Source organism: Rhea americana, unplaced genomic scaffold, assembly GCF_003343005.1.
Source record: "Rhea americana isolate MKP2758 unplaced genomic scaffold, rheAme1 scaffold_422, whole genome shotgun sequence".
In the NCBI taxonomy this organism is placed as follows: Eukaryota; Metazoa; Chordata; class Aves; order Rheiformes; family Rheidae; genus Rhea; species Rhea americana.
Genome location: NW_028186560.1, coordinates 184,530 through 202,687, shown reverse-complemented (window position 1 = coordinate 202,687; position 18,158 = coordinate 184,530). Strand labels below are relative to the sequence as shown.

Genomic DNA, 18,158 nt, shown 5'->3' with positions numbered 1-18,158 from the left:
CACTTACCAGGGGGCTGCAACAAAGGATTTTCATGCCTTTACCTGCTTAATTTCTCATACATTACTATATTTTTTAACAAACATCACTCTACTGCTGTGCTTTGCAGAGTCCTAACCACCATAAAACTACTTTACAGCTACTACTAATTAGTATCTATTCTTTTAGGAAGGAATGAATTCTCTTTAAAATTTTACATGCATTTGTCTCTCCCATGATGCATACACAGAATGCACACCAAAATACAGGCATTGTATCATCCATTTCTGCTGCAGTCATCTGTCAAAAATGGCTATTTACAAAAATAGTTTCTAGAGTCAGCTTGAGAGCTGGTGTGTTTTCTTTCTCACAAGTAGTTAATGAAAAGATATTTGGAGATCATCCAAAGGATAAAGCGAGTCAATTGCCTATATTTTTCTTGAATTAGTTTTTAAAGACTTTAAATATCCCCCTCTTTTAGAAAGAATGCTAAGAAGCAGCCCCAGAGAACCATATGTTGATGATTTGCATTTCTAATAAGATACTCTTTATTATAAATATTATCTTGAAATCAGTGCAATTAAAATAAAATTGCAATAGTTATTTCAAGTTTTCCATTCCTGGTCCTAAGCCTTAAGCAAGGTTACTAACATTTTGGCCTATTGCAACTACATTTTCCTGCACTTTAAAATGAAATTTGCTTTCCTCTGTTGCTGTGGTAAGTCAGGATTCCCAAGTGCAGCCTCCAGCTATCTTTGCAAACAGCCTGGGTAGGGAGGTTTTATTTACAATCATCCTCAACTTTTCCTGAATGGTGCTTTCCTGCAGAGGAAATCTGTTATGCAGCCCTGACCTGATATTCCTCATATTAAATGGCTCTCCATGACCAAAACTTCGGGAACCTCTGATGTAGAGAAAACAATGTAATGGCCAAGATACAAAGTGCTGCCAGATGCACATTCCTACTCACTCCCTCATAATCTCTCTCAGGAACAGGGAACGTAACTGTTGTTGCCTGTAACACTACAAGTAAAGCTCAYTCGAACAAAAACATGATATTTAGTTTTTATTTTTGCTGCTATCAAACGGTACAATTCTTAAAAATAAGCAAGCAAACAGCAAATATGAGGAGAAGGCCATTTCCAGAACTTGCCAATGGCAAAGCGAGGCTGCAGCAGCTCTAAACCAGAACACCCTGTTCAAAGAGCCGAGGGAGAGAGCTGCAGCTCTCTGTTAACCCCGTGCATGCCACCTGAGAGGCTGCTATAAGGCAGATGGACAGGCAGTAACCACTCAAAAGTGAAAACCTCACCAAAGCTGTGCTATTTTCAGTGGGGAGCTGGTCAGAGATCAGTGTTGGTGTGACAGGCCTTCAAAAGGCTGTGTTATTTCGCAGATACTGCAAATGCAGCCAATAGTCTCCATCTACATCTCCGTCCACAATTTCAACAGTCACAGGCCCCTAAAAGTGCCCATCCCTACCTGGTGTGGGGAAAGCAATGGCAGTAAAGAGAGGACTAGGTGATTCTGGGGTTTTGTAGTGAAGTGGTAAACACCTGATTCTCTCTTGCAGCTGGAACACAGGTATCTGGCCAGAACCTGAGAGGGCAGCTTCCTGCAGGAGACCCTGCCGACATGAGAGCTGCCAGTGTTTGCAGTATTTTTCCAAGAGTCTCTTCTCTAAAAATGGAAAGTTTGAAACTTTCTTTCTATCCAAACAAATGACTTAGATATCATTTAAACAAGGCCCTCCTTCTCTGCCAGACTCTGACAGCTTCAGAGGTCACTCACAGCAAGATGTGCTGAGCACGATCGCACTCTGCTTGGTGCCCTGACACGGCTTCCACAGAGAGATCTAGATAGGCCTCAGTCAGGGCTCAGCTCATTAACGTGTGGTGGGCTCTCAGAGTCACCTGCTGGTACCAAAATATACTTTACTCATTTAAAAGCTTCTTCCCATCACAGTCATGGAAAGAGTAAAAATACAATGTTGAAGTAATGCAGCAACATCAGCCGATTCTGAAGACTGCTTCTTTGTGCAAAGAGCTACACAGGAATCTTAACAGTCGGACAAGAGCCATGTGGCCTCCCACCCTTTGGAGAGTAGACTCAGCTTTCACTGTTCCCAGGAAAGACTGAGCTGATGCACAGAGATTTTGGCAGCTTGAATTGTTCTCTGTAGCTGGCTTCTCCTTCTCTGCTTCTCATGCACACAGGCTCCACTCATCTCTTTGGCCTTTCTGATTTGGAAAAGGACACTAAAAAGGACACTACGGTCTCTCCTTTACATGTCACCTACTCAGGGCTGTAAAATGAGCCATTACGTCAATAGACTGGGCGGTCGTTAGTAATATGGAAGTTTCTCATCTCTGACATACCGCTACTGACATGAAAGAGTTTGTTCATGTTTACTTTCTAATCAGTGCCCCTTTGAGCATATGAGAAATCTGGAAGCTTTTTGTCCTTAGAGCTACTGCTCCAGGCTCTCTGCTCACTAAAGGGAGCTCAGATCTCGTTTGCAAGTTTATTTCTTTTTAATGAAATTCAGCAGTACAAGCATTTCATCTGAGAAGAACATCCAGGTCACCATACTTGTACTGACAAACTCATTTAGTCCTGATATGGCCCATATACAAGAATAACATTTAACCCAGCACAATGCAAACTGCCTGGAAGACTGCAGATAGAAGGCATGCTAAAGGTAGACCTACAGGAAAGTACACAGCAAAGAAGATTCAGAATGGGGAGACCATTCAGTTTGAGGATCATTAATTCCTGCCAGGGCAGACATTCCATGCACCAAAGTGAAGGAGCAGAAAAATGGACAGGAAACAACAAGGTAAGATTCAGCTTAGAAAAAATGCAAGTATGAGAAAACAGCTCAAAAAAAATAGCTAGTAGGAGGGAAATCATTTGAAATAATCATTGATGAATTTTAATTCAGCCCTACCCTGTAGCTGAGAGCATTCTCAGAACAAAACAATGAGTGTCACTGAATCCACACCAGAGACACCAATGGACAGGAGCACACCCAGAGCAACAGACAAGCTCTGCACCATGGCCCTGCTGAGTTGAGGCAAAGAACAGCAGATATAGAGCACAGTGATAAGCCTGGCCTCACAGCTAAAGCGATCAGACACCATGACAACCTTGATGGCCTGAGTTGCATTAACAAATTCTGCTTTCTAGACTCCGCTCCTGAGTGGTTATCTGGTGGGTGAAAAAGGAGGAAAGCACAGCTGGCTAGTGATGGAGGGTACTAGCACAAGCCTGTGATTTCTCTTCTCTTTTGAGCTCCATTCAATCCCCCAACACTCCCTGGCACCACAGGCGCAAACCTCTTTGCTGTCTTTGGGTGCTCATCRGATCCTACAGACCTGCATTACCATGTTTCTACCTTGGCCCCTGAAGTGTAAGGGACTGGCTGCATGCCACCACATTTTAAAACTGACATATTCTCCTTCTAGATTCTCCTTTCTCTTCTATTCTAGATATTACCAGATTTTGATCCTCAAATCTGAAGTCTGTGAGGCTGCATTTTGGCTTGATCTCAAGTTCCTTTATGCAGCAAAAATGATGGAGGAACTTCTTAGGAAAAAAGGCACATATCATTAGAAATTCCCTTTCTTTCTTGAGTCCAGCTATTCTGTTGGTGAACTTGGACTACTAGTCAGTGAGAAGCACCATTGATGAAACATGTGACCACCCCTACTACATGGGGGGATGAGACAGAGCAGTACAGGAGCTTGTGTCTGAACTCACCTCCTAATATGATTCATTCTGTGTAAATAACAGCTTTTGCTATTCCAAGAGAAGTAAGCTTCAGCCCACCATCTTACATGCAGAATAACCAAGCACAGAAATTGTCCATTATTACCACAGTATCAAAGCTTAAATTTATTTTGAGCTTTGTGTTACTCTAACTGTACAGTGAAAGCCCAAGGCACCAAGCCTGTATGACTGACTTGCCGTTACACATAAAGCTCATTGAAGGGCTGAGAACTGAATGTCTTCCTTTGGAGGAAGACTGGCCTCCTACCCTGGGACTATCCTGCAAGAAGGATACATTTCCAGCTGGGCCCAGACACTATGACTTGCTGCTTACACAAGATCCATCACCGAGCCACACTGTCTCTTGCCAAACAGATACAGCAAACTAGCAATTGTGCTACATCCAGCAAGTTAATCTTGTTTAAGGAATTCAGTATTTCAAAACACATCTTCCTCTTTGTTGGGATATAATTGCTTCTTACTACTGCAATGAATTTTAATAATTATTATATGTTAGCATCAGAAGCTACAGAGATTAGGAACTTTTTGTGCCTGCTGCTGTACATATAAGGAGTAGAACCTTTTTCACAGCAMTCAAATGAAAAAAAAAAGCCACTAGTTAGTCTTATGACAAGTACAGAAGTGTAGGCGCAAAACTAGATACAATCAGCAAAAAGCATTAACAGTAACAGGAAATATTCTATAAATATATTAGTATTAAGAGGAAGACCAAGCAAAGGAACCATTTACTGCTCAGCAGTTAGGGAGAGTTACCCAGTGCTGATCATGTTCAGTCTCTTCAAGAAAAAGTCATTTGTTAATAAAAAAAGTTATCTGTGATCAAGGGGTTCTCAAAATTAATACTAGCAACAAAGGGGTACCATCTCGGCCTACAACGAGGAAGGAARGCGTTAGAGAATACTGTGACTGATAAATTCATCCCAAGGCTTTTAAAAAAATGGTTCATAAATCTCAAAGCCATTACTAACTGTTTCTGAGAATTCATGCGAGATCAGAGAGGGAGAGTTCTGGCAAAGCAGGAAAGACAAAACATGGTGGTGTCTAGCTTAGCGAAGTGGCAAAAGGAAGAAATGGAATTACAGAATAGTCAATTTAACTCCAATTCCTGAAAAAAATAACTGAATAGATCAATTAAAAAAAATTTAAAGCATACAGAAAGAGAGAACAAGGATATAATTGAAAGCCTGCACCATTTTGTCATAGATAAATCTTTTAAATTGGTTATTTTCTGGCTGTGACAGAACACTACCACCAAGGTAGAAGAGAGGTCTTAGAGGTGTCAGCAACAGTAGGCTCTGCTTGAGAGACAAAAACCTTACTGGGAGAGAAAACAATAGAACAGCCTGAGAAACACAGAACTGGTAAAGCCTCACTTGGAGCTGTGTGTCAAGTTTTGAGCTTCATGCTTTAAGACAAGAACAAACTGGAGAGTCCAGAAGAGAGTAAGAATCAGAGATCTGGAAAAACTACATGAAAGGAGAGGCCAAAGACTGTTTAATACAGAGAAGAAAGCAGTGAGAGGGGTGTGTCTTCAGATACATCAAAAGCTACTGAAAAAAGRATGGTTTATTTTCTCAACCATTATAAGTGGGACAAAAATGTGTTGAAATTGCAGGATAAATGGTTCCCTCTGGATAGGACAGTGAAGTAATGCCATAGCTTGGGCTTCCTCAAGAAAAGACTAGACAACTGTTTATCAGTGTATTTTTGAGCTTTCCTTGGAGCAGAGGAGATGGCCTACAAGTATAATATGAGCTACTCACATGTACCCYGGGCAGTTCTTTGCAAAGTTCAAACTATGCTGATGTTCCCTGAAGCAGCTTGTAACAGATGGACTTGCTATGAAAGTGGAAATACTCAAAGTATGACATCATTAAAAAGATGCATTAAAAAGAAAACAATATCTAATGGAAGAAAATACTACCTGGAAAAGGACAACACTTGGAGCTGAAAGTTAAGAAAAATTAAYGTGGGGGGCTATGTAATCTTTTTTTCTATGTGCATAGTGCAATCTTTAATAACATTATCCCAAAATAATTTTCTTCCATAGGCTTCTGATGCTTGAGTTACATGGTTACTAAGAAACTGCTTAACTGTACCACATTTCCATCCTCTGGGTTTTAATTTATTAGGAGGATAATGAACTCAGCTGCAAGAACAGCCATTTAGACTGCCAGGAATTGGGAATAAGGCTCTGGAGACCACAGTACATGCGTTTTACCTCTCCTTGATCCTGATATTTAAGAACAAACATGAATGAATTAATTCACACCAGTCAAGCCAGTAATACCTCCCTGTTAACAATCAAAATAGACAGATGTRGAAGGCCTAGGTTCATGTTTATTAATCAGTCACTTCTGAGATCAGTCATGTTTCACTTGCATTCAGAAAATGCTCCATCCATAAGCCAAACACAGGAGGACTTTTTCAAACTACTTTGAGTCATGAGGCAGACAAGCTTCTGGAGTGACCAAGGGGACCCTTCCCAGTCCACCTAGGTAAAGGCTTTACAAAATGTCAGTAAAAAATTACTGCACTTAAATGACATAGATACAGAGTCCTTGTTCTCAAAAAGACCTGGTAAAAACTCAGAATGAGATTGATATGGCCCCAGATCCAACCCTGTGCTGTATTAGTCAAAGGATTTTGCAGATCAGTGACCTTGGATTTGCAAAAAGTACATTGGGCAGAGTGGTCGCTGCCAAAGCCCATAGGCACTGCAGCACACACATGCTTGCAACATCTGAGGGTTTCTGCAAGAGGCTGAAACACAGGGTTAACTGTTTCCTCTTCCAGCTCAACACCCCTGCAAAGGACTCCAACCATCCAGCCCTGCTCTTTCACGTCACCTTATTCTCCTCTCAGCATACGACCCTATCTCTGTTCTCATATATAATTATCTGGATATCATTACCTCAAAGAGACACACAGAAATCATTCTAAGACTATACACTCTTTACAGGGGCTTGTTTAGGCCTGAATTTGTGTGTTTTGGGTGAAAACGATAAAACTTACGTTTTGAATTAAAATCTAGAAGTAATGTAAAATAGAGTGTCAGATGTTTGTTGGAAAGAAGCACCCTATCCTGTGGAAAACAGGATACAGACGAGTCTTCCAGTACAACTACAGTTAATCCATGAGTCAAGGAAATACCCTCTTGAAAACATCTGAAAAACAATTTTCTAACAGGAGTTTGCCTCATTCAGCAGATTGCCCTGCTTGAGTACTTTCGTGTCTCTATCACTTCTCTCCTGAACATTTCCCTTTGTGTTCTCCTGCAACAGCCTTGTATATGGAGAAAGGAATCAGGAACACTAATATAGGCATGCATTTAAAGGCAGGTTCCACTTCTTTCTGGACACCAAGCTCCAATCTTGGCCCCATGCCAAGGAAAGAAGCCGGAAGACACAGAACAGATGCCAAATTCAAACTACAGATGGGTAACAACTCCCCAAGGCTCCTGCTCTCTGTGTTTGCAATAGAAAGAAGAGTTTGGCAAGACACTGAAAACTACACTTTAATGTAGCTGCTAGTGGAGAGAGTTAGAGAACCTCTTTTGAGTGCAGGCACATCAATATTCAGAGCCATTCAAAATCCCTGCCTCAGTTTAGCAGTGCAGAGTTCATATGAGTGAACGCAGGTGCCCATAGCTGAGCTAGTCAGGCTGGTGCCCTTCAATCAATAGAGAGAGGCAGAACATTCAGCTCCTTCTAGACTGCATGTCTGGAAAAACATCAGGAGAGTTTGGCCTCAGAAGTACATCTTTTTGACAGTTAGCTATAAAGGCATCTGGGTGACTCTGTTGTATCAGTCTGAAGTAAAGTAAGATGATTTTCTTCTTCACTGTCTTCACTTTGGACTGCAAAGTCTCTGCTCCAAGACTGTGCAGGCATCCAGATCTGATCATTACAGCAGAAGCAATTCTTGAAGCAGGTAAGAAATCTGTCTTCCCTCTTGATTTCCCTTGCTTGATCTCCTTGTGGCTCCCCAGCTCCCGCACTGCTAGCTGCACAGGCCTTTACCCTAAAGGTCAAAAGGCTGCGTTACTCTACAGCCCAGCAGCTAAAATACTGCCCTGGGAACTGAGAAGTGCAAGTTTGAATCTGCTCAGAACAAGAGGAAACTGAAGCCACGTCTCACTTCCTATGTTCTAACTGCTAGTGTTCTGCAGAAGGTGATGATAACAACCATCCTGCAGTTGTTAACAAACAGTGGGGCCTCCTCAGCAGTGAATATTAAATGAAAATAGCTGTCTTTTGAAGCCATGCATCAGGTACTACAGTTTCAAGGAGTGACACTAGTTCAGACCATCCCAGGACCTGGCATTTCCTTCTGGTCAATTTTAGGTAGTTTCCTGCTAAGCACAAATCAATGCTCAATTCCCTTTAAAGGAACCAAAGTCTTTTTGTATCATCTACACAAAAAGGCTAGATGCCTCCTTGGACAATCTAGATTAATCTGCTAGGGCAGCACACCTATATTTCACATGATCAGGTATGAGACTAAAGCAGGTGGTCTGACTCTCGTGCTATCTACAATGTCTTACAAGTTGTGTGTTCAAATGGATTCATGCCTGAGCATCCCCATTCTAAGGGGGCAATGGAGTTGCTCAGCATCCTTGGAAACCATGCTGCTGCAGTCACAGTTAACACTAAAACGCCAGGGGAGGCCTTGAGCTGTCTCACAGCAGTATCTTGTTCTGCTCCCATATCCACTCTCAACATTTACTTTAAACTGCATTTGGTGCTCAGTGTTTCCATGAGCTAACCCAGTAAAAGAGTATCCCTGGGGAAAAAAAAGTGAACCACATTCTGCTGAGAGCGCTGGATTAGTTTGTGCAGGGGGTTCTATCCAGAGCTGTATAAGGGGTCATGCAGAACTGCAAGATCGGAGTTAAAGAAACAGAAAAGGAACAAAGGGAAGGCCAGACTAGGTCACCTCTCCACTTTTGCCATTTGTGAACTAGGAAACCAGGGGTCAACAGGAGACTGAATATCTTAACCTTAACATCCTCAGTATTGGACTGACCCAGATATTCTAAGGCCTGTTGCTGAACTGAAACKGTAAGAAACGGTAAGACCTTATGGACAAGGTTCAGCAGCATCAGTGTTCCTTGGGTACATTTCTATACATGCCACTTTCCTGTGCAGCCCCCATAAATAAGTCTCCATCTCTCCTCACCTTCACCAGTGTTTCAGAGAGTCAAGTAGTGCAGTGGTGCTCTTAGCACGTAGTCATGTGTTATCTGTCCCAAGTTTCTGTAATTGACTGGACTAAGGGAGAAAAGTTAGCCTGATTATAGAAAGGTTTCCCCTGGTGAATCCTGCACAGCTGCAGAATCTCACCRTGCGAAGAAAAACAAAAGATGCATTATATGAGGGCAATCTGGGAGGTTATCCTGTTTTTGGCCTGACTCTAGCAGTTGTCTTGCACACTTAAACATACTGAATCTGTGTCTAATTCATCACACCCTTCTAACACCATAGCAACACACTTAATATTATTGTTCTCCAAAATAATATTGTTTAAAAATACAGAGAACTGCAACTTCCCTGTAACTTGTAATTCTCATTCCTCAAACTGTGTTCCTTAAAGAGGGAATCTCTAGAACTGAAAGCTGATTTCTCAGTATGTTCTGAACAAAAATAATGACTGTGACATTTCATGATCTCCACTGAAAGAGAAAAGTATTTAGACAGGAAACAAGGCTGGGATCAAAATTACTTTTACAAGAGCAGTTCTCAGATCTGGCTTGCTCTTTTCTGGGGTGATATATTTAACTCCTACCATTGAAGGAGTTGCCTTCCTACTGCTGGAGCTAGAGATTAGCAGACAGCAGAGAAAATAAGCAAACGTTCATTACAGAAAAAGGGGACTTGCACATTGATAAATACATTTCTCACCTTAAGACTAAATTGAGGAAGCTGCCTAAGAAGACAAAGTCATAAAAAAAAGGAAAAAGCTTACAGCAGAAGGAAAATTATACTGTAAGGATACTTTGTAGTGACCAGTGATTTAATTCTACTCCTTGCAAAGAACTTGATCAGCACAACAGAGACAGTAATAAGTTACATGGCATAGAGAGAAAACTGCTGGTTCCAAAGGAGCAGAGTAACACAGCTTGGATATCCAGGCTCTGTCAGAGTCCCCCATTGCTTATGCTGTAATCTTATTTATTAAAATAAAAGGAGATGTTTCAAGAATTTTTGCTGCACAGCATTTCAAGCCATAAGAAGCTGGAAGAAGTCTGCCCTTCAAATTGTATGCCATTTGAACAAAGAGGAGATGACAATGACAAACCATGACCTAAAATACATTGTTTAGGAGCCCCACCTGGCAGGCAGAGCTGCTAAAGGCCATTTTTATCTGTCACATACAAGCCAAACAGTCCTGATGGTACTTATGCTCCACCACTCCATGGAGGGTGCTGTGTACCCCGTGGACATTATCACCAAGGGGAAGAGAGAGCAGCACTACTACAGTAAGCAATGCAAGAACCCCAAAAGGCATCCATCACACAGAACAAGGGAAGGTTACTAGCCAGCATCATCTCTATTTCCCAGGAAAAGACTAATGACTTGAATTGATTTTACAAATGTGATTTGTTGTGGGAATGAAATGCACACTTATTCTGAGTACAGGGTGGGATGAAGCTATCCAGACAGAATGTTACCGCTTTGGACAACAGCATGCTATCACAAAAATAAAATTGCGTATTTGCCTCTGCAGAATGAAAGAGAAGAAACCTATTTGGACTGGGAATCTCTCCTGAGTTAAACTTTTTCACCAGTAGCTCTACGTGCCACATAATAAGGTTGTGGTGGTGAATGGCTCCATATTCAATAGGTCTGAGGACAATAGGATGATCACTATCCTATTCAGATAACACACAAGAGATACAATGGTCTGGATTATCAGAGATCTGAAAGGACTAGCGGACAGATGTAGTGCTGCTGCTGGAACATTTACACTGACTCAGGACTTGCAAATTGTTTACTTTTAACATCCAAAAGCAGCAAACAAAAACCCTGCCAGACCATGGCAGGCAGCAAAGCAGATACAGTGTGCATAACTTTGTGTTGCTGTATGGGGATGGGGCAAGATTAGCCCATTTAACTTCCTATGCAGAAATCTGCCCTTGGGATGCAGTGGYCTCAGCTACACACCCTCCACTACTCACTGGCCTCTACCTGACGGAAGACGGTTTTCTGCCAATACCACCTGCACTAGAGCTGGCTGGCTCACCTAAATAGCAAAGAAGATGCAGGTTTTGAAAATATTGCAAGAAGCAGCAGCATTTTGTAGCTGCTGCGAGTACTAACAAGTGGCTAGGGAAATTGGCTTCAGAGGGYGCACACCAGGAACTACACATAGCCATCTTTGAGGCTGAGGGCTTTAGACTCTGCGAACCACTTCTCCTGAATCTTTTCCAGCTGGAGGATGAAGCTGCATTGAAGGCATGTGGTCTCTAAGAGGAGAAAAAAATATCAGGAAAAGAAATGAGTCTCACTCCAGTGGTGAGGACGAAGCCTGTACCAGCACACAAGACAGGGAAGGGCCTGAGCACAGCAATTAAAATCAGCTGCTCCATGCACTTCCCTCCCATGGGGAGGGAAAAGGGGCTTTCAGGCTCCCTCTCCTCTAGTCACAAACATTGTKTCCTGCACCACTGAAAGCAAAGCAATTTCTCTACCATGGCAGAGATGCCTGAGCTTTGTTCCCTCCAGGGGCTGACACTCGGGGCTGAAACAGACTGGAATTCCTGGAACTGGTTCTTCAACAGGCTGCCGGGGCACATACCTTGCATCCAGCAGTAACATCAGGGCTGTGGAGCTCAGACACAGCCATGCCCCCAGAAGGCAGCAGAAGGGGGAAGGGAGGAGGAGGCTCAGCCATGTGGCTGGAACAGAATTGCGTAAGTCTCTCTCTCACACACACACACACACACACACACACACACACACACACACACACACACACACACACACACACACCACTAATCAGCGCTAACACAGGAGACTGCAGGCATTCCTGTTTGCATATTTCTGATCCGAGAGTCACAAAAGAGCCATTTTCAGAGCTCCGCATCTTGTCCAGCAAAAAGCCACTTCATTCAGTGCAGCCAGCTTCGTTCCCCGTGTTACAAAAATCATTGCCTTTCAGCTGTAAGAGCAGGGTCCACAGCACTGCTGCTTCGCACAGGACACAGTGTATGGCACTTAGCTGGCCCCCACTAACCASCCCTGCTTGTCCGCCCAGGCACCCTCCCCCAACCGTCTGAACAATGCTCTTTGAGACCAAGAGCGGGCAAGAACCAGCCTATTCATAGTCAGCTTGGAGGCAGGAATAAGATCCAGTGGCTTCCGAGACTCTGAGCCTAATGCAAAGTCCACTGAGGTCAACCTAGAGAAAGAAAAAGGGTGAAGCTGAAGAGCCTTCTGCAAGATGAGCCCTGTGGAATTCAGTCTGTGGCAGCATCTGTGCTGCTTGCCTTGGCCAGCCCAGCTCAGCACACAGCCCTAGTCTCCAGGCAAACCGGCAGCCTGCCTGCCCAGGAATGCCAGGATGTGGGCAGMTTCCTGTGTGACATCCATGCAAATTATTTGGTGAGGTGATCTGCATATCTGAAATGATCTGCACTTGCTTACAAACTCCCATGCTCTCAGCTCAGATGATATGTGTGGAGCAGTTCTTGTCTTGTAAAAGAGAGACTGGAGAATACTGTGCCAATGGGTCACAATCCCAGGCCATCTCCAGGCTTCCAAAATCAGATTGGAAGGGTCGTACCTTGGACACTCAGAAGGAGGTGGGCACAGGAATGGGCCCATAAAGCCTGTCATATAAAGAACTTGCTGAGTATTCACAAAGTGGATCAAGGTCTCTAGTCTACTAGAGGAAGCAGTGTAGCTGAAGCAGTGTAGCTAAGAGTTGCAGCATTCAATTTGGTACTCATTTTACAAATGTTTTGCTGATCAATAGTGAGGGCAGACTGAAGCTGCCTTTTGGGTCTCAGCTTCTTTTGCTTTCCCCTTTCATGGCCCGCTTGGGTCTGGAGGGTTGTATTCGGCTATAGGTTCCCTGTTCGCTGCGCTCTGATATGGCCAGAAGATTTTCTGTTCTGCTTCAGCAGAGATTCCTACTTCTGAGATATGTCAGAAGAAGCCATGTTCTCTCCTACCTCCTACAATGACAAAGCATGCAGTATCCTGCTTGGTGCACACTGGACAGCACAGAGTACAGGCCTCAGTGATCAAAGCAGAAGTGCGAGTGGTAACTTGCACCAGCCCTGCTCCCCTCCACTACTAACACAGCCAGCAAGATGTACTTCAGAAGGACCCATACCATAACCCCATCCCTGCACAGAATTAGAGTCTATGAACATGCCTGTGGCCAGCACTGAGGGAGGGCTTTGTCCCTCACCATAGATTCACTTTCAGACTTGTTAAATTGTGCTGGCCAAGAGCACAAGAGGCAGCAGAAGTAAGGCAGCCCATCAAAGACCTATAGATAATTTAAACATCACTTCTTTTTGGAAATACCCGAAGTTCCATTCTTCATCMCATAAAACACTGAGGTTGAATTCCAATCTTCACTTGGTGCTAGTTATCACTGTGATAATCAACAGATCACAGTGCAGTGAAACAAGTCATAGGCTGTCCTCTAAATCTTGCTATTTAGAGTGATTACTTGGCCTTGGGTAATGAATTAGTCCTATTATACAGTAGTTGGCACAGGGGAAGCAAATCTGCTTTTCAGGCAGCACATTGCAATGGTGGGGATGTGAGTAGCACACTCAGCCATGTGCTACTTACACAGCCTTCAGCAGGGTTTTTAAACTGAATTCTGGAGACACTACATAGATTTCACTTGGACTGCAAAATACACTACATGTACCAAACCAGTTTGTGGTCATTCCATTCAGAGTTAAACATTTGCTCACTCCCTAGAAATAAAACTCCTCTTCTGTGCAAACTGTACTGCATAGCATGTGGCTCATTGGTCTAGGGGTATGATTCTCGCTTAGGGTGCGAGAGGTCCCGGGTTCAAATCCCGGATGAGCCCTCATTTGACAGCACACTGGTGGAACAGGTTGCCCAGAGAGGCTTTGGAGTCTCCTATCTCTGGAGATATTCAAAACCTGCCTGGATGCAACGCTGTCTAAAATGTTCTTGGTGACCCTGCTTGAGTAGGGAGGTTGGCCTAGATGCTCTCCAGAGGTCACTTCCAACCTTACCCATTCTGTGATACTTTGCACTTTGAAAAATCACTGTTAAATTCAAATTGGTTTATTCCTTCTTTCTCTATTGCAATGCAATCCCTTGCAATCTCTATTACCCTAAATATCCATCTCCACCCCCCCAAAATTCCCCCATTCCTTATCACCCACTACCAGAATCTTGCCAGATTTTGCTGCTGCCTTCTCTATAGCCCAGYCTCACTTCTGTAGAAACTGAAGGAAGTTCACTGTGAAACTGTTCTTGTTATGCACCAGCTTGTCATTGTAGATTATCTAGCTCTGTGGCACATAGCTCAAAGAGGAGCAATCATGGCACACAGAACCTACAGGGTTTTGTTTTGGCAACCTGAATAAAGTGCTAAAAAGGTGAATTATGAAGGATCAGGGAGACAAAGCAGCTCAAACTATCCAATTTGAAAGAACATTCTGAAAATGTCAATATGTTATCAGAAGAGCGGAATAAYGGAATACATTCAGTAGTAGTGCAATAGCTCTGATGGGATAAGGATCTAAGTGAGGTACTCTTGGGGGACCTGATATCCTCTGATAGATCAACAGCCACAAGTGTCCTTTTGAGCACATAAACTCCTTTTTGCACAGACTTTCAGAAGAAATGGTCAAGGAGTGAGAAAAGCATTGCAGAATCAAAACTGAGAGCAGAAACAGAAAGAGTTAGCCTTTATCAAATCAAAAGGCTAGCAATGCAACCACAAAAGCCTGATGATGCTATTTTTTGCTGTATGTCCCATTTTTTGGGCTCCGATAGGGCCAAAAGATTTCCTGTCCTGCTTCAGCCGAGATTCCTACCTCTGAGATGTGGCCGTTTCCACCTCAGAGCTAGCAAGATGACAGAACAGGAGAGCATAAATCAGAGATATGTCAGAAGAAGCCATGTTCTCTCCTACCTCCTACAGTGACAAAGCATGCAACATCCTGCTTGGTGCACACTGGACAGCACAGAGTACAGGCAGCAGCTCGTTTCTTAAGTAGCTGAAAAGGAGGGTGAGAAATGTTTGTAAATATTTGAGAGTGATATAGGTAACTATTTACATGGGGCAAATCCAGTTAATTTCATGAAGAACTTCAATAAGTCTTCAGTGAACAGGTAACATCACAGCAAATTACACTAGTGATAAATGCAAAGTAGTAAATACTGGGCAGGGGTAAGAAGAAGGGAGGAGGGATAACTGGAATCTTACACGTATCTTTCATGTCCCAGAAAACGTCCATAAGCTCAAATCCTTGCTCTTTCCCTCTCTCTTCCACAAATTCTGGTCTTTTGGCATCAGAGAGAACCCTTAGGTGAGAGGGAAGGCCTCGTTTTGGCCTTTTCCTTGCTTAATATTCAACTACTGTTTTCTCCTCAGGAGCTATAAAGCTGCTTAACTATGTCTCTGAGCCAATCAGTCTCATTTCTTTTCCTTTCTCACTCCTTCCGTTTGATATAAATTGGTGTAGAGCATCCTGAAGACTTCTGATGACTATGGCCGCAGTCAAGAAAACAAAACAAAAAATTCCCCACAATATGGATGAAGCAATGCTGAAATGCCAGGTTCAGTTTACAGATCAGGTAAATCAAATGCACAGGTTCAGTTTACAGATCAGATTTAACTCTAGGCTAACAGATCTGTATCTGAACTGTACTGCATGAAGTTTTACAAGGGTTTCAAATAAAGGATTGAGGAAAAAAATGCGAAGGTAAGAGGAGCTTGAGACTCTTAATTACGTCGTAATGTTCTTTTGATTTCTCCTCACTCTTCATCTATCCTCCCTTTTACCCATTCCTGGACTTGCTGAGTGTGAGAGAACATTTCAAAGACTAAGATGTTGTGCTAATGAGACAGCTTTCCTGACAATTGCATGCTATATATTCAGCCCAAGAGACAGCTTCTGCTTTCTCTYCAGTTAATATCTCAACACTGTCCAGCATTACCCGTGTTCAGGCATCACTTTATCAGCAGTGCTGCCCAGCTCTGTAACTGAAGTCACAGCTGCCAAGTGAAGTTGCTTCTAGACTGAAGTCCCTCTTAGGCTATCATGTTCTCCTTGCACTGGGACATTCTGTGGGACAGCTGTTGACAGCCCATGCACCTGTCTTCCTTACATACAATCTTGACTCAATCCATCTTGTGATATAATCAGTGCAGGTCTACACAATACTTTTTCGTTACCTCTTACTGAGTATTCCTTCTTTCATCATCCTGGGCAGCCTGCTCTAACCGGCCGTGCTTGCACAGGTGAGATGGACCAGATAACCTCCAGAGGTCCCTTCCAACTCCCAACTATTCTGTGATTGTGTGATTGTTYTCCTCCATGGAAAACCACAGGACAGGGCAGAAGAGAGAAGCCCAGAACTGGAGTACACAAAATGATACAAGACAAAACCAGTACATGTTGATTTTTTTTTCTCATTTCTAACATATAACCAGGTCATTTCAACAGCAAATTGCTCTTGCCTTTGCTATTGAAATAAGGTCTTGTAAAGGCCAAGGAACTATGAAAGCCCTGACAGATCTGTGCAGTAAACAAACTTTTGCTCAGATCAATGCTCAAAAACCAATCTGCTTTTGTTGCCAGCAAATATCTGAGTCTCAAGAATAGTCTACACATTTACTCTTATCAATTACGAAGCTAGGAAGAAGCTCTAGAAAGCTGCTCACACTGTGTCAAAGAAGGATTTTCAACCTTTGGCACTGTACCTGACTTGCAGTCCAAAGGTGAGTGACCAAGGGTCTGTTAAAGTCAYCTGGCAGCCAGTCTAAGTTCACTCTAAGGTGGTCCATACTAGCAAGTGGGTCTGTTCACAGAAGTTATGTTAAAATTTACTGGTGCATTCCTGTGCTATATATGCTTTTCTATGAGATACAGAGCAGTAGTTCCTGAATAATCCATGGCATCCTCATTCAAAATGCACATAATTTGCCAGCAAAAAGGCTAACCACAAATATACTAAATGCGTATAAAAACTATTTCGATAGCTTTCCAAACATAATTTGGAAAACTGGCTTACTAGCACAAGCAAAAACTTCCCCTTCTGTCATCTATACAAAGAATACTTCACCAGGATAGTTAYTTCAATATATACAGAGAAAAATTATTTAATGTGGATAGTATCACCAGCAAGCCTGCATCCCATGCATGGAGCATAGACTRTCCTGTCCCCCTACTTTTGGCTTTACCAGCCAAAAATGCACTTTTGATGTTACCACTGCAGGTGCGTGAGGGGCTCTTGCTGGGACAGTCCTTCCTTCCTTAACCACCRTGTTCTGCCTGCAGTGGCATGCTGCGTATCTGCCTGCACTGCAGATACAGTGCAAATCTGTACAGCCTGTTAGCTAATATCCCAGGTCTCCTGCCACATACCAGCTCTTTACATGAGATCTTCTTAATCAATAATACTTCACATAGTAGCGGGACATAAAAATTCCAGCTGCATTAAATCATATATATATTTTTTCAAGAAAGCACTTGTTGAAGCACCGTGCCCTGAAACAACAGCAACTGAACAGATCATTGGCTCTGATTTTACATTGCTCTGCACTCTAAGTGGATCGTACCAATAAAAGGGAATGTAATATGTAACCAAATATGGCCCAAGACACTTTAAACTGATGTAAGCCAATGACTGTGTGCAGAACAGAGGAGGAGGACCATCAAGTCCATTATGCTACTTTTCAGATTTTCACAACAAATCATCTTTTCCCATCAGTAAATTCTGTTCAGATGTATACTGAGCCTCACACCATTGCTAGAAATGTGCATGGAAGGGAGCAGCCACAGCAACAAGGCCCAAGGTTTTGGGAGGCTTTCAGAAAATGTACCATGTGCCACAGTAAATGTGACACATCCCAGAAGTGCTGGATTCTGAAAAAGCTGTACAGAACAAGTGCTTCCTGGAAGCGCTAGAATTTGAGGACAGAAATATCCCTGCCTTATGTCAAATATTCTAAGACACAAATTAGCAATGCTGACTGACTGTCACCCTTAGCAGTCTGGCTCTCTATGCTCCACTGATGGCAGCAAACAGGATGATCATGTTTAACTTGAGACTCATCACTCTTGCTGCCTTCAGTTACAATGTGGTCACAGCGAAAACAACTACAACAGGTATTATGTCATGCTGCAGTAACATCTACTTGCTACCACTATTCT

The 18,158-nt window shown here is 42.9% G+C and overlaps 1 non-coding gene across 1 annotated transcript; it reads left to right on the top strand.

The window, feature by feature from the left end:
• Positions 1–13,759: 13,759 nt before the first annotated feature.
• TRNAP-AGG (transfer RNA proline (anticodon AGG)) lies at positions 13,760–13,831 on the top strand. The gene has a single exon. It is a non-coding gene; the product is annotated as a tRNA-Pro (tRNA).
• The last annotated feature ends 4,327 nt before the right edge of the window (positions 13,832–18,158 follow it).